Raw genomic sequence first — 21930 nt, forward strand, 5'->3', positions numbered from 1 at the left:
TTGTTTGCAAAAATATAATGACAACAAGTTTTTTTTCTTGCACTGGTGCTTTTTCTTATCGTAATAGTGTTTTGCACTCTCGAATTCCATTTACTTTAAAATTCACCACTCTCTTTCTCTATGTTATGGGATTGTTGCTATTCTTGCTCTATTCATATTTATGTTAATACAGGAGAGTCGCACATTTATATTCTCCTGATATTGTTGCTCTCTGATTACATTGTTTTTATATGGCCCTTAGTGGGAGTGTGGAGAAAATTACGCTCACTGAAGGCATGTGTGACTACCGGTTTATTTACAATTAGCATATTAAGAGAAAGAGAATAACGAACGATGGAAGAATAACAAGAACAGTGTTTATGTGGGGGGCATGCGTGACTACTCTTGCCTGTCCCTGTGCTAGTGACAATGGTATTGCAAACCAATGCCGGCTTATTTACAATTAGTATAAGAGAAAGGGAGTAAGAAAAGGGGAAAGAATAACAAGAAACTGTGTTTATGTGGGGTATGTTCAGTAAAAGGTAATTGGATGATGCTATAATGTTTCTCACATACACAAATGCTATTTCTAAAGAATATTTTCAAGGATTTTCAATAAATTGCATTAAAAAAGTCTTTTTTTTAAATTTTCTTTAAAATTATTTTAAAAAATATTTTGCAATTATTTTTAGCAACACAGATTTAAGAATAATATTTTATAATTCATTAAGAAAGTGGAGCTTGTTTAAAAAATGTTAAGAATTTCTTGAGAAAGATAATAACAAACGGGGGAAGATAACAAGAGACAGTGTTTATGTGGGGTATGTTCAGAAAAAGCTAAAGGGATGATGATATAACGTTTCTCACATACACAAATGCTATTTCTCAAAAAATATATATATTTTAAAATTTAATAATTTGCATTTAAAAAAAGGTTTTTTTATATTTTTTTCATTATTTTAAAAATATTTTGCAATTATTTTTAACAACACAGATTTAAAAATACTTTTTTATAATTCATTTAGAAGTGGAGTTTATTTTAAAAAATGTTAAGAAATTCTTGAGAATTACTTACTTCAGTTATTTTAAATTTATTTTCAACGGACTCAACGTAGATATTTCTTTTAAGAATGTGGATTTTTTTAAATAATTTTTTAAAGTCCCAAATCTTATTTTTTTACTCTACACCATAGTATGGAGGGTATATTAAATTTGTCATTCCGTTTGTAAAACCTCGAAATATACATTTTAGACCCCACAAAGTATATATATTCTTAATAAGCATAAAATTCTACGTCGATCCAGCAATGTCCGTCCGTCTGCCCGTCTGTGGAAATCACACTAGCTTCCGAACGAATTGAAGTAGATTAATAATATTTTACTCAAATGTATATTATGTCTGCAGGACTTTTGGTATTGAAAGTGGGCCATGTAGATCCACCTTTTGGTATAGCCCTCATATAACGGTACCTCCCTATATTCGGTATTATGATGATTTTAGCGATACTTTTTACCGGAATTGTTTAAAATTTGGTATTTGAAGTTCGCAATGGATACTACTGCCTAAGACAGAAAATTGTCTGTGCAGAACCACGTCTTCGTATAGCCCTCATATAACGGTACCTCCCTATATTCTTTATTTTGGGGATTTCAGCGTCATTATTCACCGGAATTTTTTTCAAATTACGCATTTAGAGTTCGTAATGGAAACTACAGTCTGTGACAGAAAATTGTCTATGCAGCTCCAGGTCATCGTATAGGCCCCATATACCAGTACCTCCCTATATTCGGTATTTTGTCGAGTTTAGGTACAATACTCACCCAAATTGTTTGAAATGTCGTATTTGAAGTTCGTAATGGATGCTACTGCCTATGACAGAAAATTGTCTATGCAGGTCCAGGTCTTCGCACAGCTCCGATTTAACGGTACCTCCCTATATACGATATTTTGATGGTTTTAGCTACATTATTCACCGTTTATTTCAAGTTCCGAATTTGAATTTGGTAATGACTTATGACAAACAATGCCAATATAACGGCTATATTCGGTATTTTTCAAATTTTAACAGAATTTTTTAAGGATTTTATTTGCAAATTCGTTCCAAATGGTGGAGGGTATTCAAAGTTCGGCCCGGCCGAACTTACTGCTTTTTAATTTGTTTTAAATATTTTCTTCAAGTCCCAAATCGGATTTTTTTCAGTTTTTCGTGGGGAACTCAAAGTGAATATTTTAGGAATATTTTCCGGAGAACTCCACATGACACTTTTATATTTTTTTTCCGAATAAATCATGGTGAATACTCTAAGAATATTTTCTGAAGGACTCTAAACCCCTTTACGTCTGATTTCTTAAATGTATTTTTCCAGGGACTTTAGAACATTAAATATTTGATTTTTTTTCTTCCAAGGATTTTTAGTCCTTTAATGTGGATTTTTCGAGAATTTTTTGCAAGATATTCCTAGTACTATAAATTTGGATTACATCCAGCCTCTCAAACTCCAAAAATTGTCTTTTAATATCCGTTTTTGTCCTTTGTCCTAAAATTTAAATTTGTCCTTTAAAATCTCTTTGTCGGTGGTTAAAGCTCTTGTATTGATTTCCTTGTTTTATTAATCTTCCCCTTCTCCTAAGCATTGCCTGGAAAATGTCATTTTGGTTTTTGTGGTTTTGTACTAATTCTGCCAACTTGTTCCAATTTCCCTTAGTTTCCGTTCCTTTAATCAATGCTAAATCCTTATATGTTTGTGTATGATTGCTGTAATGCCTGCAAGAATTGTCAACGATGTCTGTATGTCTGTCTCTCCGCTGGCTGCTTTGGTGTCTCTTTATAAGTATGTGTGTCCCAACACTATTGACCAATGCCTGCCCTGTGATTGATGAAAGCCTTTGTGTTAATTTCATTTGCGTTAAGTGGCAAACGAAGTGTGCGACAGAGCCCGAAAGGCTACATTTGTATACCGAACGGAGCTTCTTAATTAACGAGTTTTACATTGACAGAGGTGGTTAAATGACAAGTTGCCTTAGGCTGGAAATGGGGTTGCAGGAGTAGTGGTATACGCCTTTGATGGTTTCAATGAATTTTCAGTTTAATTAAGAATTAGATTTTGACAGTGTCCTTCCAAAGGAGCAATGATGTGATGGCTTTTCAGGAAGATTTTTTTTTTTTTTGGAAATTTGAGAAAAAGAATTTAAATTTCTCTTTTATATATTTAATCCTAAAAGACTCAACCTTCAAAAAATCGTTTTGAATCCTTAAGAATATATTTTCCAAAAAAAAAAAAAAAAAAAAAAAAATCGGGAAAAAATTTTAAAAACTTACATTAACTCCATTAGAAAATATTCTAAAAATCCCCATTGTGAGTCCTGTAGAAAATAAAAAAAAAACAATCTAAAAAGTATCAGTCGGTTTAACCGATAGATGTGTACCCTCAGCCAATGTCCGATTATTTAAATCAATTTTGACTTCTGTTATGATTATTCAAATTGTTGACCCTCCATGGAGTAGGTTCCGAAGGAATGGGCCAATTTTGTCCATTTCGTGTCGGACCTAAATAAATATTATATAAATATTGCGACGTGTCAGGTATGGACTATATTGGCTACTTTCTTCGCCTTATATGAAATATGTGATGTGTTCAAAAATTTTAAAACAAACGTGAGGTACCAGATATAGTCGACCGAAATATTCAATTTTCATACTTTATCTAATACAGATAAAAATATTAGTATGCGCAAAATTACAAGAAAATAAAATATTTATATCCAATTTTAAATGATATATACCCTCTCTAACCATATGGCTGAGGGGGTAAAAATCCACTTTCGGTCCTTTAGAAAATATTTTTTAAAAATCTACTTTGAGTCCTGATAATAATAGAAGAAAACCTTTTTGTAAGCAAGTCAGAACCCCTCCTCTCACTATCTCTTTTCAAACCATGCATTAACACAGTAGCAGCTGTTAGATTTCTCTACAATACAGAGTCGAAGAGAGAGTCGCACATTTAGGTTCTCCCAATTGTGTTACTCTCTGATTACATTGTGTTTATAGCAGTGCCTGGAAAGAATGGGAGCGCGTGCCTCGAATGAGCGAAATTTTCTCCACACGCACAATCCGGGCCATTTAAAAACAATATAATCAGAGAGTAATAACATTGGGAGAACATAAATGTGGGATTCTCTGCTCGGCCTCGATTATGAGTGTGTATAGAATTACGCTCCGTAGAGGCACGCATGCCAACTCTTGCCTGGACAGACAGACATACTCTTTAAGACATACAGACATCTTCTACAAAGACATATAATAAGATGGAACATTTCATTGTTGCTTTGATTCAATAGATGGCGCTAGTGGCGGAAAATTTTGTTTTGTCACCATATCCAAAGACATATAATACAATAAGATGGGACCAACGACAGGCGACATAACAGAAATGCATTGGAAATTTTAGAAAAATATGTTATTCCGGTATCGCCGAAAATGGCGGAAATACGCGGAAAAAAATATTATTATATTATATGTCTTTGATGGGACAATTCAATGTAAATTTGATTCAATAGGTGGCGCTGGAAGTGAAAAAAAATGTTTTGTCGTCATACCATGACATGACATTGTGTTGTAATTTGACGTTTTTATAGGGATTTCGCTTATCTTTATCGACTAATTTTACACGAAAATGCTCTGGAATAGATTTTTGAGTTCATATTTGTCATTTCTCGTGTTTTTTTGGCGTTTCAGCCGTTTTTTTTTTTTTTTTTTGCTATTTTGGAATAGCATATTTTTGAAAAATTTCCAATGCATTCTTGGCACGTCGTCGGCCATCCATTGACTAATCAAGACATTAAAAGTCAATGTACATTTTGTTCAATCTCTACAGTTCTATGTGCTTGTCTTCTTGTAAAAATCATTTTTTTCAATATTTGCCTAAATGTATGCTTTAAAAATATTATTTATATATAAAAATGAAGCAAAAGAATCTCAGGAAACATATATAATTGATTGCAAGGACACGACACATCTACAAAATGATTTATAACCCGCTTACCCCCTTTAGAGATATTTACCTTTCTTCTCCTTTAAAACACCTTTAATTGGATTTTTTTTTATTATACAAAGCAAACATTTATTTTCTTTAATTTTCAATTTAGTTCAAGGAATTTATTTTTTTTTTTATTTTTTTCTATAAAAATCAATTTTCTTGGCAATTAAGCACAGTCAATATGTTTATCAATTCTGTTGAAGAAATATTGAATTGAAATGAAATTGAAAACCTAATTGAAAAAATAATAATTGGCAAATTTTACAGCAATTTCCCAATTTATTTGGCAAACATCAATCACCAGGGAAATTTTTTTATCGATTTTCTTGGGTAACAGGGATGGATGAGAGATTTCGAATTGAAGAAAGCTTAATACAAAATATCTAAAAATACACTATTGAGTAGCAAATGTATTATTTATTGGCATACTTTTAGGAGGACAAACAAAAGTTCATAAAACATATGTTATCATATGTTTATTAGTTTTGTAAATTAAAATTGGAAATTTAATTGAAGAAATAATTGACATTTTTACATTATTCCCCAAGTTATTTGACAAAAATCAATTACTTGGGGATTTTATTTATTTATTATTATTATTTTTTTTTTTTTTTTTTTTGGTTTTTTTGGTTAACAGAAAGGATGGATGAAGGTGGTTATGAAGTGAAATGGAGTTTAATATATAATATCTAAAAATACGCTATTGAAAAATAAATGCATTATTTATTGGCATACTTTTAGGAGGACAAATAAAAGTTCAAAAAAAAATATATTCCAAAAATATTTCCTTAGAAAATATTTTAAAAAACTTAAAGTCTATTCCTTCAGGAAATAGTCCTACAAATATTTCTTAATGCAATCATTTCAATATTCCTAAGAAAATCACCTAAGTATCCTTCAAAAATATTTTTAAAAACCCAAGTCGGCTACTTTTACTAATATTTATAAAAAAAATACCTTAAGCTCTGCGGAATGTGTTATAAAAAATAAATTTTGAGCCCTCTAAAATCTATTTTTAGAAAATTCACGTTGAGTCCTTCAACTATTCTCTTTCTGTGGAGTTCGTTTGAAAATATTTATAATAAATTAAAGCTGAATCCTTCCGAAATTAAAAAAAAAATACTATGGGTCCTTCCCTAATATTCTAATAAAAAAAATTAAAATGAGAAAAATATTTCTGATAGATCACAAAAAAAGATCCTTCAAAAAAATTCTTTCAAAAGTCAATCTTAGACTAACTTCCTTAGAAAATATTTTTAAAAATTTGCTATTAGATGCTCATATCGCATTTTATAAGCGGGTAAAGATAATATTTTTAAAGAATACAACTTTTTTAAAAATTCTTTGAAAATAAAAGGTGGATCTTTAAAAAAATATTTTCTGAAGAGTTCAGCTAGCGTGGGCTTTTTAAAAAATATTTTTAAGACTTCTGTTAACGTGGATTTAAAAAAAAAATCATATATTTTAAAACTACAGTAAGCGTGGATTTTTTTTTCAAAAAAATGTAAGACCAATTTTTGTAAACGTGGATTTTTAAAAAAAAAATATTTTTTAAGACTTCTTTCTGTAAATGTGGATTTTTGAAAAGTATTTTTTAAGACTTTTTCTGTAAACGTGGATTTTTGAAAAAATATTTTTAAGACTTCTTTCTGTAAATGTAGATTTTTGAAAAGTATTTTTTAAGACTTTTTCTGTAAACGTGGATTTTTAAAAAAATATTTTTAAGACTTTTGTGAACGTGGATGTGATAAAAAAAATATTTTTAAGACTTTTGTGAACGTGGATGTGATAAAAAAAATATTTTTTAAAACTTATTTTTGTAAACGTGGATTTTAAAAAAAAAATATTTTTCAAGACTTCTTTCTGTAAATGTGGATTTAAAAAAAAAACATTAAGACTTCTTTCTGTAAATGTGGATTTTTAAAAAAATATTTTTTAAGACTTCTTTCTGTAAACGTGGATTTTTAAAAAAATATTTTTTAAGACTTTTGTGAATGTGGATTTGATAAAAAAAATATTTTTAAGACTTTTGTGAACGTGGATTTGATAAAAAATGCGTAAATACAAATATTAAATAAAATTGAAATTGTTAAAAAAATATTTTTAAAAATCGGCAAAATTTTTAATTGTTGAAAAATATATTTTAAAAAATTTACCATGTATCAAATTAAAAAATCGACTAAGAGTCTAAGAACAATTCTTAAAATATCTTTTCTTTAACGACACTTAAAAATGTCTTTGAAAAAACACGTTCTTAAATATATATTTTTTTTAAATATTTATTTATATATTTTAGAAAAAAAACTGTGTTGTTTAAAATCCATGAAAAAATCTTAAATAACCCACGTTATTTTAAAAAGGTAAAGATAATATTTTTAAAGAATACAACTTTTTTAAAAATTCTTTGAAAATATATTAAAAAAAAAAAAATTCTTATAAGACTTCTGTAAAGGTGGATCTTTAACAAAAAATATTTTCTGAAGAGTTCAGTAAGCGTTGGCTGTACAATAAAAATATTTTTTAAGACTTATATTAATGTGGATTTTTAAAAAATCTAATATATATTTTAAAACTACAGTAAGCGTGGATTTTTTTTCAAAAAAAAAATGTAAGAATTATTTTTGTAAACGTGGATTTTTAAAAAATATTTTTTAAGACTTAATTCTGTAAACGTGGATTTTTAAAAAAATATTTTTTAAGACTTATTTCTGTAAACGTGGATTTTTAAAAAATATTTTTTAAGACTTATTTCTGTAAACGTGGATTTTTAAAAAATATTTTTTAAGAATTTTGTGAACGTGGATTTAATAAAAAAAACTTTTGTCAATGTGGATTTGATGAAAAAAATATTTTTTAAGACTTTTATAAACGTGGATTTCATATAAAAAAATATATTTTTTAAGACCTTTGTAATCGTGGATTTGATAAAAAAAATGTTTTTTAAGACTTTTGTAAACGTGGATTTGATACAAAATATATTTTTTAAGACTTTTGTGAACGTGGATGTGAAAAAAAAAATAATATTTTTAAGACTTTTGTAAACGTGAATTTGATAAATATTTTTTAAGACTTTTGTGAACGTGGATTTGATAAAAAAAATGTTTTTTAAGACTTTTGTGAACGCGGATTTGCGCGGAACGCGCATAAAATAAATATTTAAAAAAAATGAAATTGCTACAAAAAATATTTTTAAAAATCAAAAAATATTTAAATGTTGAAAAATATATTTTTAAAAAAATGTACCATGTATCAAATTAAAAAATCGACTAAGATTCTAAAAACTATTCTTAAAATATCTACGCTTTAACGACACAAAAAAATGTCTTTGAAAAAACACGTTTCTAAATATTCTCAGATTTCTTGGAAAATTCACGCTGTTAATAACATTTGACAAATATTTTGAAAAAACAAACTATGTTGTTTAAAATCCATAGAAAAAAACCTTATTAATTCACGTTATTTTAAAAACGTAAAGATTTTATTTTTAAAGAATCCAACTTGGGAATATTCTTTAAAATATCCACGTTTTTTAAAATCCTTCACAAAATATTTTAAAAAAATATACTTTCTTTAAAAATGTTAGTAAAAACTCCACATTATTTAATTTTTTCTAAATTCTTTCTTTATTATTCCCATATTTTTTCATAAATTATAGTCCGCCTATCTCTCTTTGACAAAAATTAATAGCAATCATGCGCTCCCCTAAACTAAGCCATCAATTACATATTAACATCAATCCTACGCAACCGTATCTGTTTTTCCATTTTCCGCTGGTTTTCCACACCCCTTAATCAACTGCATTAAAGCAAATCAATTTTCATTGGCATAAATTGAGTACTTCTTTAACGTTTTTTATTTCCCTCTCACACCCTCTCATTTCTCTTTCTCACCTCTTTGTGAGTTATCTCTGACACACTTTATCTGTCTCTCTCTCTGTGATTTCTTTGTAACATCAGTATCCGGTGTAAATAGCGCCACTCATCGCCATGAATCACATGGCATAGATGGGGCATCAAAGAAGTGCCTTTTCCGTGGTTTTTGTAGTTGGCCTTTGCCGGATAGAAGCTTGACAGTGGCTAGAAGTGTTGTGGTTTCAAGTGGAAGATTATGAGTTAAGACGAACACAGGTGGACAAAGCAGCGACAGCAGATGTTGGTGACTTTAACCTCAAAAGCTGATTTGTAAATCAAAGGAAAGTGGTGTATGGCAAGTGAAGATCTAGGGATTTATGTTGGAAAAAAAATATGAAAGCACATTTGAAGGTATCTAAGCAGTTCTGCATCGGTAAATTTTCTTGAAATAATAAAGAAGAGTTGGAAGGTAAAGGAAATAAGGCGTTTTAGAGTATTAAACTTTGGGAAGCTCATTGACCTTACAAGTTTTGCCTTGTGGTTGTATGGAGCGTATGATGAACGACAGCATGTATACGTTCATTAACTATTATGAAACTCCCAAAAACTATATTTTTTAAATATATATATTTATGCAGATCGCATTTTTTTAAATTGCTATATTTGTGCAACTCCAAAAAATATTTTTTTTAAATTATTTATAATTTTAAAATTCCAAAAAATATTTTTTTAAAAATATAAATAAATATTTATATTTTTGCAATTCCCAAAAAATATATTTTTATCAAATCCACGTTCGCAAAAGTTTTAAAAAATATTTTTTTATCAAATCCACTTTAACAAAGGTCTTAAAAATATTTTTTTTTTTATTAAATCCACCTTCACAAAAGTCTTACAAAATATTTTTTAAAAAGCCACGTTTACAGAAGAAAGTCTTAATAAATCCACAAAATAATATTCAGAAATTAAAAAAAAAAAAAACTTTAAAAAAAAATCTACCTTCGCATAGATCATATTTTTTAAGAACCTCGTTTACGGAAATCCTAAAAAAAGTTTTTTTTTAAATCCACGTTTACAGAAATCATAATTTTCTTTAACAACCTCGTTTACGAATTTCTTAAAAAAGTATTTTTTTTAAAGATCCACCTTTACAAAAGTCTTAAAAAATATTTTTTCTTCAAAATCCACGTTTACAGAAGTCTTAAAAAATATATATTTAAAAATCCACTTTTACAGAAGTCGAGATTTTTGTTAATCCACGTTTACAAGAGTTTTAAAAAATATTTGTTTAGATCCACGTATACAGAAGTCTTAAAAATATATATTTTTTTTAATCCACGTTTATAGAAGTCTTAAAAAATATTGTTTTTTAACAATCCACGTTTCTGAAAAATATATATATATAAATTTTAAATCAACGTTTACAGAAGTCTTAAAAAAGTATTTTTTTTTAAAGGTTCATCTTCACAGAAGTCTTAAAAAAGTATTTTTTTTAAAGGTTCATCTTCACAGAAGTCTTCAAAAAATTTTTTTAAAAGATCTGCGTTGAAAGAAGTTTTAAGAAATATTTTTTTAAAAATCCAGGTACACTTTAACAGAAATCTTAAAAAATGTATATTTTTAAAAATCCACTTTAACAGAAGTCTTAAAAAATATTTTTTTAAAAGATCTGCGTTGAAAGAAGTTTTAAGAAATATTTTTTTAAAAATCCAGGTACACTTTAACAGAAGTCTTAAAAAATGTATATTTTTAAAAATCCACTTTAACAGAAGTCTTAAAAAATATTTTTTAAAAAATCCACGTTCATAGAAGTCTTAAAAAATATATTTTTTTAAATCCACGTTTATAGAAGTCTTAAAAAATATTTTTTTAAAAAATCCACGTTTATACATGTCTTAAAAATATCTTTGTTCAAAAATCCACGTTTATAGATGTCTTAAAAAATATTTTTTAAAAAAATCCACGTTTATAGATGTCTTAAAAATATCTTTGTTCAAAAATCCACGTTTATAGATGTCTTAAAAAATATTTTTTAAAAAAATCCACGTTTATAGATGTCTTAAAAATATCTTTGTTCAAAAATCCACGTTTATAGATGTCTTAAAAAATATTTTTTAAAAAAATCCACGTTTATAGATGTCTTAAAAAATAGTTTTTTTTTAAAAAAATCCACGTTTATAGATATGCTAAAAACTATTTTTTTTAAAAAATCCACATTTATAGATGTCTTAAAAATATTTTTTTTTAAATCCACGTTTATAGATGTCTTAAAAAATATTTTTTAAAAAAATCCACGTTTATAGATGTCTTAAAAAATAGTTTTTTTTTTAAAAAATCCACGTTTATAGATATGCTAAAAACTATTTTTTTTTAAAAATCCACATTTATAGATGTCTTAAAAATATTTTTTTTTTAAATCCACGTTTATAGATGTCTTAAAAAATATTTTTTAAAAAATCCACGTTTATACATGTTCTAAAAAATATTTTTGTTCAAAAATCCACGTTTATAGATGTCTTAAAAAATATTTTTTTTAAATCCACGTTTATAGATGTCTTAAAAAATATTTTTTTTAAATCCACGTTTATAGAAGTCTTAATTTTTTTTTAAATCAACGTTTATAGAAGTCTTAATTTTTTTTTAAATCCACATTTATAGATGTCTTAAAAATATTTTTTTAAAAATCCACGTTTATAGATGTCTTAAAAAATATTTTTTTAAAAAATCCACGTTTATAGAAGTCTTAAAAAATATTTTTTAAAATATCCAGATGTCTTAAAAATATTTTTTAAAAAAATCCACGTTTATAGAAGTCTTAAAAAATATTTTTTAAAAAATCCAGATGTCTTAAAAATATTTTTTAAAAAAATCCACGTTTATAGAAGTCTTAAAAAATATTTTTTAAAAAATCCACGTTTATAGATGTCTTAAAAAATATTTTTTTAAAAAATCCACGTTTATAGATGTCTTAAAAAATATTTGTTTAAAAAATCCACGTTTATAGATGTCTTAAAAAATATTTTTTTAAAAAATCCACGTTTATAGATGTCTTAAAAAATATTTTTTTTAAAAAATCCACGTTTATAGATGTCTTAAAAAATATTTTTTTAAAAAATCCACGTTTATAGATGTCTTAAAAAATATTTTTTTTAAAAAATCCACGTTTATAGATGTCTTAAAAATATTTTTTTAAAAAATCCACGTTTATAGATGTCTTAAAAAATATTTTTTTAAAAAATCCACGTTTATAGATGTCTTAAAAAATATTTTTTTAAAAAATCCACGTTTATAGATGTCTTAAAAAATATTTTTTTAAAAAATCCACGTTTATAGATGTCTTAAAAAATATTTTTTTAAAAAATCCAGGTTTATAGATGTCTTAAAAAATATTTTTTTAAAAAATCCACGTTTATAGATGTCTTAAAAAATATTTTTTTAAAAAATCCACGTTTATAGATGTCTTAAAGAATATTTTTTAAAAAATCCACGTTTATAGATGTCTTAAAAATATTTTTGTTCAAAAATCTACGTAAATAGATGTCTTAAAAAATATTTTTTTAAAAAAATCCACGTTTATAAAAATCCACGTCTTAAAAAATATTTTTTTAAAAAATCCACGTTTATAAAAATCCACGTCTTAAAAAATATTTTTTTAAAAATCCACGTTTACCGAAGATCTAAAAAATATTTTTTTTAAAAAATCCACGTTTATAGATGTCATAAAAAATATTTTTTTAAAAAAGGTCTAAAATAAAATATTTTTTAAAAATATTTTTTTTTAAATCCTCGTTTATATATGTCTTAGAAAATATTTTTTAAAAATTCACGTTTATAGATGTCTTAAAAAATATTTTTTTAAAAAATCCACGTTTATAGATGTCTTAAAGAATATTTTTTAAAAAATCCACGTTTATAGATGTCTTAAAAATATTTTTGTTCAAAAATCTACGTAAATAGATGTCTTAAAAAATATTTTTTTAAAAAAATCCACGTTTATAAAAATCCACGTCTTAAAAAATATTTTTTTAAAAAATCCACGTTTATAAAAATCCACGTCTTAAAAAATATTTTTTTAAAAATCCACGTTTACCGAAGATCTAAAAAATATTTTTTTTAAAAAATCCACGTTTATAGATGTCATAAAAAATATTTTTTTAAAAAAGGTCTAAAATAAAATATTTTTTAAAAATATTTTTTTTTAAATCCTCGTTTATATATGTCTTAGAAAATATTTTTTAAAAATTCACGTTTATAGATGTCTTAAAATATATATATATATATATATATATATATATATATATATATATATATATATATATATATATATATATATATATATATATAGATATATATATATATATATATATATATATATATATATATATATATTTTTTTTTTTTTTTTTAAATCCACGTTTTCAGAAGTTTTAAAAAAAAGATATTGTTTTAAAAATCCACGTTAAAAATATTTTTTGAAAAATCAAACATGACCATCTTTTAAAAACACTTTTTTTAAATCCTAGTTCATAGAAGTCTTAAAAAATAATAAAAAACCCGTTTAAAAATCTTCCAAAAAAATTGTTTTTCTTAAAAATGCCAAAACTCAAATTGGCTCCAAATTTTTGTTGTCTTTCAATAACAAAGATAAAATTTCGTACCCATATTTTCTAACCACACCAACCCAAAAAAACATGTCCTGCAAACATATCAAATCCTTGTTATATCATATTCCAAATACATCGCATTTGTATTCCGAAAAAGTGTTGGGGAACTTTTTTTTCCAGCGAACCAACACAAAGAAAAATGTCGAACGTTGTTCAAACACATTTGCCAACTGCAACGGCGAATGTTTTCGCAATTTATAACACATGTACAAACAATGGGTTTACATTGTCCAACGACAACTAAAAACATGACTATGCGACATGCTACAAGTTTTTTCTCCCTCTCTCTTTCCCTCTCTCAATTTTTTCCAATTGGACATGGTGTTGATGTCAATTGCTTACGCAAATTCCAACTGGAGTCATACCATTACTGTCTCGTATTGGTGTTTTGAAATGGCAGAATGCTTCGTTTCTCAGAATGAGAGAAAAAAAGGTCCCCAACCACCAGACTGATGGGAAAAAAGTTCTTTACCCCGTCCACTACTGAAAACAAAACCCGCAATATGACATTGCCACATATACCCAAAAGGATGCCATTATCATAATTAGCCCAAAATGCAACAACAACGACAACAGAAAATGTGTTGAGAATTGTTGTGGCCACAATTTCCAGCTGTATGTTTACAGGCGTCCTTTGGCTAGGACATACATAGATATTAGAAACAAAACAAACGGCTCTTTCAAAAAAATTTTCCTGTCGCCCATTTCAAATGTACAATCATCTGCAGACGATCTTGAAAATATTGTGTGTTTTTCTATGCTCGCCTAAAAGTAGGCCACAATTTTGTGCTTTGACAAAGTTAGATTTTGCTCATTGCACTTTCAATTGCAAAAAAAGGACATAGAATAATTAAAAAAAAAACTTAAGAGTTAGGATTGCGGATTTTTTAAAAAAATATTTTTAGAGTTTTTTAAAATAGTTTTCTAAAAGCGATAGAGGCGTGAATTTTTCCAAAAACAATATCCTTAAGAGTTTGTTAGTTTCCAAGTTTTTCATAGACGTAGCATTTTAAAAAAAATATTTTTTAAGTTTTTTTTTTAAAACGTTAGGAACGTGGTCTTTTTAAAAAATATTTTTCAAAATTTATGCGCTTGGATTTTTTTTAATATTTTTCAAAAGTTAGTGTCGTGGATTTTAAAAAAAATATTTTTCAAAAGTTAGAGACATGGATTTAAAAAAAAATATTTTTCGAAAGTTAGGGGCTTAGATTTTTTTTGAAAATATTTTTTAAAAGTTAGGTACGTGGATTTTTTTTTTTAAATATTTTTCACGTGTATTTTAAAATAAATATTTTTCAAATATTAGGGACGTGGATTTAAAAAAAATCAGGAGTTAGGGACATAGAGTTTAAAAAAAAATATTTTTCGAAAGTTAGGGACGTGGATTTTTTTTTAAAATATTTTTCAAAAGTTAGAGACGTGGATTTTTTTCGAAAGTTAAGGACGTGGATTTTAAAAAATATTTTCCAAAAGTAAGAGACGTGGATTTTTTTTTTCGAAAGTTAAGGACGTGGATATTAAAAAATATTTTCCAAAAGTTAGGGACGTTGATTTTTGAGAAAATATTTTTCAAAATTTGGGGACGTGGATTTTAAAAAATATTTTCCAAAAGTTAGGGACGTGGATTTTTTGAGAAAATATTTTTTAAAAGTAGGGGACGTGGATTTTAAAAAATATTTTCCAAAAGATAGGGACGTGGATTTTTAGAAAAAATATTTTTCAAAAGTTAGGGAGGTGGATTTTTAGAAAAAATATTTTTCAAAAGTTAGGGACGTGGATTTTTAGAAAAAATATTTTTCAAAAGTTAGGGACGTGGATTTTTAGAAAAAATATTTTTCAAAAGTTAGGGAAGTAGATTTTTTGAAAAAATATTTTTAAAAGCTAGGGACGTCGATTTTTTGAAAAAATATTTTTAAAAGCAAGGGACGTCGATTTTTAGAAAAAATATTTTCCAAAAGTTAGGGGCGTGTATTTTTTGAAAGATTATTCTTAAAATTTAGTTAATTTTCAAGACTTTCGTGGCCGTGGACTTTTTAAAAATAACTTTTTTCAAAAGATTCCTATGCTCGGGTTTATTTTATAAAATATATCTTTAAATTAATAGACATTGATCTTTTAAAAAATATTTGTCAAAATATCCATATGCGTGGACTTTTTTAAAATATTTTTTCAAAAGGTACAAATTCCTGGATTTTTTAAAAAATACTGTTTCAAAAGAACCATTTGTGTGGATTAAAAAAAATTGTTTTCAAATGTATTTATTCATGAATTAAAAAATATTTTTTCAGACGAACCATTTGCGTGGATTTTTTTTTTGTATTTTTTATCTTTAATAGACTTGGGAATTTTAAAAACTATATTTTAAATCTTATAAAGCCGTGAATTTTTAAACAATGTTTCCTTAAATTTTATGGACATGCATTTTTTATTTTTTTTTTTTTTTTATTCTTTCATAGAAATCGATTTTTTTAAAATGTGTTTTTAAATAATTTTTTAAAAAAATATTGTTTTAAATGTTTCATAAATGTGGATTTTGTTAAAAATATTATTGTAATCTTTCATAGGCGTGGACTTAAAAAAAAAAATTCATGTCTTTCATAGATGTGGATTTAAAAAGAAAATCCAAAGAAAACCACGTCTATGAAGTGGATTTAAAAAAATCGAATCTTTCATAGACTAGGATTTTTTTAAATAAATATTTTTTTATTATTTCATGAACTTGAATTTAAAAAAAAATATATTTTTTTTAAAGTTTTCATGGACGTGGATTTTCTTAAAAAAAAAATATTTTTTAATCTCTCATGGACTTGAATGTAATTTTTTTTAATCATGGATTAAAAAATATTTTTTCAAAAGAACCATATGCGTGGATTTTTGATCTTTTAAAAAATATTTGTCAAAATATCCATATGCGTGGATTTTTTAAAAATATTTTTTCAATAGGTACAAATTCCTGGATTTTTTAAAAAATACTTTTTCAAAAGAACCATTTGTGTGGATTAAAAAAAAAGTTGTTTTCAAAGATACTTATTCATGAATTAAAAAATATTTTTTCAGACGAACCATTTGCGTGGATTTTTATTTTTTTATCTTTAATAGACTTGGGATTTTTAAAAACCTCATTTTTAAATCTTATAAAGACGTACATTTTTAAAAAATATTTCTTTAAATTTTATAGACATGAATTGTTTTTAATATTTTTTTATTCTTTCACAGACGTCGATTTCTTTAAAATATGTTTTTAAATATTTTTTTTAAAAAATATTGTTTTAAATCTTTCATAAACGTGGATTTTGTTAAAATATTTTTGTAATCTTTCATATACGTGGATTTAAAAAAAAATTCATGTCCTTCATAGATGTGGATTTAAAAAGAAAATCCACACCTTTCATAGACGTGGATTTAAAAAATCAAATCTTTCATAGACGTGGATTTTTTAAAATAAATATTTTTTTATTATTTCATGAACTTGAATTTAAAAAAAAAAAATATTTTTTTTTAAGTTTTCATGGACGTGGATTTTTTTAAAAAAAGTATTTTTTAATCTCTCATGGACTTGAATGTAATTTTTTTTAATCATGGATTAAAAAATATTTTTTCAAAAGAACCATTTGCGTGGATTTTTGATCTTTTAAAAAATATTTGTCAAAATATCCATATGCGTGGATTTTTTAAAAATATTTTTTCAAAAGGTACAAATTTCTGGATTTTTTAAAAAATACTTTTTCAAAAGAACCATTTGTGTGGATTAAAAAAAATTGTTTTCAAAGGTACTTATTCATGAATTAAAAAATATTTTTTCAAACGAACCATTTGCGTGGATTTTTTTTTTTTTGTATTTTTTATCTTTAATAAACTTGGGATTTTTAAAACTATTTTTAAATCTCATAAAAATGCGAATTTTTAAAAAATATTTCTTTAAATTTTATAGACATGCATTTTTTTAATATTTTTTTATTCTTTCATAGACATCGATTTCTTTAAAATATGTTTTTAAATAATATTTTAAAAAATATTGTTTTAAATCTTTCATAAACGTGGATTTTTTTAAAAATATATTTGTTATCTTTCATAGACGTGGATTTAAAAAAAATTTAAATCTTTCATAGACGTGGATTAAAAAAAAATAGAAGTGGAATTAAAAAAATCTAATCTTTCATAGACGTGGATTTTTTTAAATATTTTTTTTTATATTTTCAAAAACATGAATTTAAAAAAATATATTTTTTAAGTTTTCATAGACGTGGATTTAAAAAAAATATTTTTTTTTAGTTTTCATGGACGTGGATTTTTTAAAAAAAATATTTATTAATATTTCATGGACGTGGATTTTATTTTTTTTAATCTTTTATGGACTTGGATTTTTCAAGAATAATTAATCTTTCTTTAAATCTTCTTGCCGGTGAACTTTTTAAAAAATATTTTTTTAATCTTCAATAGACATAGATTTTTGCAAAAATATATTTTCAAAAAATTGTTCTTTTTAGACTGGAATTTTTTTAAATATATTTGTAGTTTAGATATATACATAGAAGAGGGTTATCAAAAAATAAGGTATGTGGATTCAAAAATTTTCAGAAGCAGACTTTTTAAAAATATTTTATTATTTTTTCAGATGATTTATAGACATGGACAATTCTAGAAAATATTTTTCTCAACGACTCTTAGGCGTATGGATTTAAAAAATAATTATACGGTGAAGTCGATTCATTAAAAAAAAATTATTTTTGTAAGACATTTTTTAATTATTCACTTGCAAAAATTTTATTTTAGAAACCCACTGACGTGTGGTTTAAAAAAAGTTGAACCTGCATAGATGTGGATTTTTTTTAAATATTTTTTTTTTATCTTCTATAGACGTGGATTTTTGCAACAGAAATATATTTTTTAAAAACTTGATTTTTAGACCAGAATTTCTTGAAATGTATCTTTAGGTCAGACTTATAGACGAGGATTTTTAAAAAAATGGATTTAAAATTTTGTAGACGTTTTAATTTAAAAATATTTTATTATTTTTTCCAAGTAGTTTATAGACATGAATATTTCCTTATTAATTTTTTTTTTAACGGCGTTAAGGCGTGGGGTTTAAAAAAATCAATTTTCGTTAAGTGGATAAAAATATTTTTCGAAAAAAAATTTAATAATTCACTAGAAAACATTTTATTTTAATAATCCACTACCTTTTGAAAAATATTCTTTTAAGGTGATCCAATGAGAATTTTTGGATTTTATAAAAAATATTTTTTCACTTTTTTTTTTGGTTGTGTATGTTTTGCATATTTTCTCATTTACTTGTTTTCCTTTCGTTGTCATCCTTTAGTTGTCAGTCTAACGTGGATAATTTCAAATATATTCAACAAAATATATAGCACTTTTTGCTGGCAGAATCCCTAATATCCCAATAATGACACAGGAGTAGAAGAAGTCTCCTTTTTCTCATTTCAGTATGACTTTACAAAAATAATCTAATCCATCATTTCGAACATTGTATATTCTCCGGAAAGGAGAAATACAATGAAAAAGAGAGAAGGAGAAATATCCAAAAAAATCCAACAAAAGTTAAGTCAGCATTAACAATAGTTTCTCTTCGAAAAATCCATAGAATATTCTATGGGAAAGTTTATTTAGAGCAAAGAGAAAACTTTACATTTTTTTCATTGTGTTTTTTTTTTTTTTTTTTTTTTTTGTTACAAATGGACAACACATAAATGACTGTGAGAAAAGTCGGGAAATTTTAACTTTTTGTTATTTCCCCTTTCTCCTGGACTGGCAGTCAAATTTCCAAATAAACGAAATAATGAAGGAACTAAAGGAATTGAGGAAGAGATTAATGGATTCGTGTTGAGTTCCCAAAGAGATAATCAGAAGGGTTTGGGGAGGGAAGGAAGGGGAAAGATTTAAAATGTAAATTATTGAAATAAATCGCATTAAATGGCTGAAGGTAATTTTTATTTTTTTTTTTTTTAAATTAAAATTAGTGGCATTGGATGGCGTATGATTACTGTCATCAATCATACGCACCCTAAGAAGTCAGAAATATTTTTACTATTTAAAAATCAGGTGTTAAATTTTTCCCTACATTTTTCTTTAAAATAACAGCTCTTAAAATACCAAATTATGGCTGCAATAATATTTCCAAACAATCCAAATAAACCGTTTTTGGTTGGTATTTAAAAAGACGTATATTTTCCAATGTTTTTTTAAAAATGGAGATTCTTTTCTTTCTTTTTTATTATTTTTTCCTTGTATTCAATCATAGTCTCTTAGGTGCAAAGTTATCCCACCTTTTCTAATAGAAATACTATTTTTTTACCAGTAAAGAAAATCTTAAAGTCGGACGGGGCCGTTTGTATCTTTTAAATTCGGATTTGTATTGCCCAATTGGTGCAAAATTAATTTGATACATATATGGGAGCTCTATTCAAATCGGAACCGATCTCCATAACATTTGGCAAAGATATTTCTGAGCTGAATTTGATATATTTCCCTGAATATCATTGTTACGGAGTGCATATTACGGCTGTGGGTAACAAATACTAGAAATCGGATGAACAATATATATGGGAGCTATAGCTATATCAGACCCGATCTTCACCAAATTTGACATACTATCTTCTGGACTCAATTCGGTCGTAAGTGGCAAATTTCATCCCATTTGGACAAATATTAGACGTTTGGTGCACAATAAAAGGGTAAATCGGACGAAGTTATATATGGGAGCTATATCCAAATCGGTGCAGATCTCGATAAAATTTAGCAAAGGTATTTCTGAGCTGTATTTGACATATTTCCCCAAATATTGTTGTTACAGGATGCATATTACGGCTGCGGAGGACAAAAATAGCAAATCGGATGAACAATATATATGGGAGTTATAGCTATATCTGACCCGATCTTCAACAAATTTGACACACTGGCTTCTGGACTCAATTCGGTCGTAAGTGGCAATTTTCATCCCATTTGGACAAATATTAGACGTTTGGTGCACAATAAAAGGCTAATCGGACGAAGTTATATATGGGAGCTATATCCAAATCTGAACCGATCTCGATAAAATTTAGCAAATGTATTTCTGAGCTGCATTTGATATATTTCCCCAAATATTGTTGTTACAGAGTGCATATTACGGTTGCGGAGGACAAAAATAACAAATCGGATGAACAATATACATGGGAGTTATAGCTATATCTGAACCGATTTTGATCAAACTTGGCATACTTATTTTTAGGCCTAATTTGGTTGTATATGCAAAATTCCATACTATTCGGGCTGATATTACACATTTGGTGCACAAAAAAAGGCAAATCGGACGAAGATATATATGGGAGCTATATCTAAATTTTGACCGATTATCTCCAATTTCAATAGGGTTCGTCCTTGGGCCAAACAAATGATTTGTGCAAAATTTCATTTGGATCGGGCAATAAATGCGAACTGTACTTTGTTCACAAAAATACATGGACAGACGGACGGACGGACGGACATGCTTAAATCGACTCAGAATGTGATTCTATGCAGATCATCAAAATGAACTATGGGTCTATCTCGTTTCCTTTTGCCTGTTACAAACAAATGCACAACGACATAATACCCTGACCTCCTTGTGGTGTAGGGTATAATTAAACTATTGATATTTGCGTATGATTAACGTCATCAATCATACGCACCCCAATGAGTCAGAAATAATTTAACTTTTTTTTAAAATCTGTGTGTTATGTTATCCCCCAATATTTTTTAAAAACATCTTTTTAAAATCCCCAAAGAATCCAAAAAATCCGTTTATGGGTCTTCAGAAAAAAAAAGATTTTTATTTGGAAATTTTTTAAAATCAAAATATTTTTGTTCATCCATATTCCTTTGAATTTTATTTCACGTATCTTAAAAGTTTTAATTTTTTTTATTATTTTTTTCAAGGATCCTTCAAGATGCAGGATTTTTATAAATAGTATTTCTAGGATTTTGGCTAAAAATATTTTATTTCTAAAAGTCCCCAATCTAACTAAGTTGGTAAAATTATTAAAAAAAAGTCAGCAATTATTGTCCTTGTAATCGATTTTTTTCAACAAGAAATACATGATCCTTGATTTTTGCTTTAAAAGTTCTTGTATTTAATCATGGCTTCTAAGGCGAAATCCAATAAAAATTGTATTTCCTGTCAAGGTGTCGTATGATTGATGTCATAAATCATACGCTATCCAGCTAATAGGAAATCCTCTTTTTTGGAAATTATGTACATTTTGTTTTCGTGGATAAGTTTTTAGTATTATTTCAAGTATCTTAAAAGTTGTGGGTTTTTTAAATTTTCAAAGAATCATAGAAATTGTATTTTTTTAAATATTATTTCTAGGATATTGATTAACTAGGAATTCCTAAAAATATTTTATTTCTAAAAAATCCACA

The 21930-nt window shown here is 26.2% G+C and overlaps 1 protein-coding gene across 1 annotated transcript in view; it reads left to right on the forward strand.

Annotated features, from left to right (window-relative positions):
- LOC131802328 (ataxin-8-like) overlaps positions 1–21930 on the forward strand; it is a 137757-nt gene that overhangs the window by 35572 nt on the left and 80255 nt on the right. The gene's annotated exons all lie outside the window — the stretch shown is intronic.

Source organism: Musca domestica, unplaced genomic scaffold (assembly GCF_030504385.1).
Source record: "Musca domestica strain aabys unplaced genomic scaffold, Musca_domestica.polishedcontigs.V.1.1 20, whole genome shotgun sequence".
In the NCBI taxonomy this organism is placed as follows: domain Eukaryota; kingdom Metazoa; phylum Arthropoda; class Insecta; order Diptera; family Muscidae; genus Musca; species Musca domestica.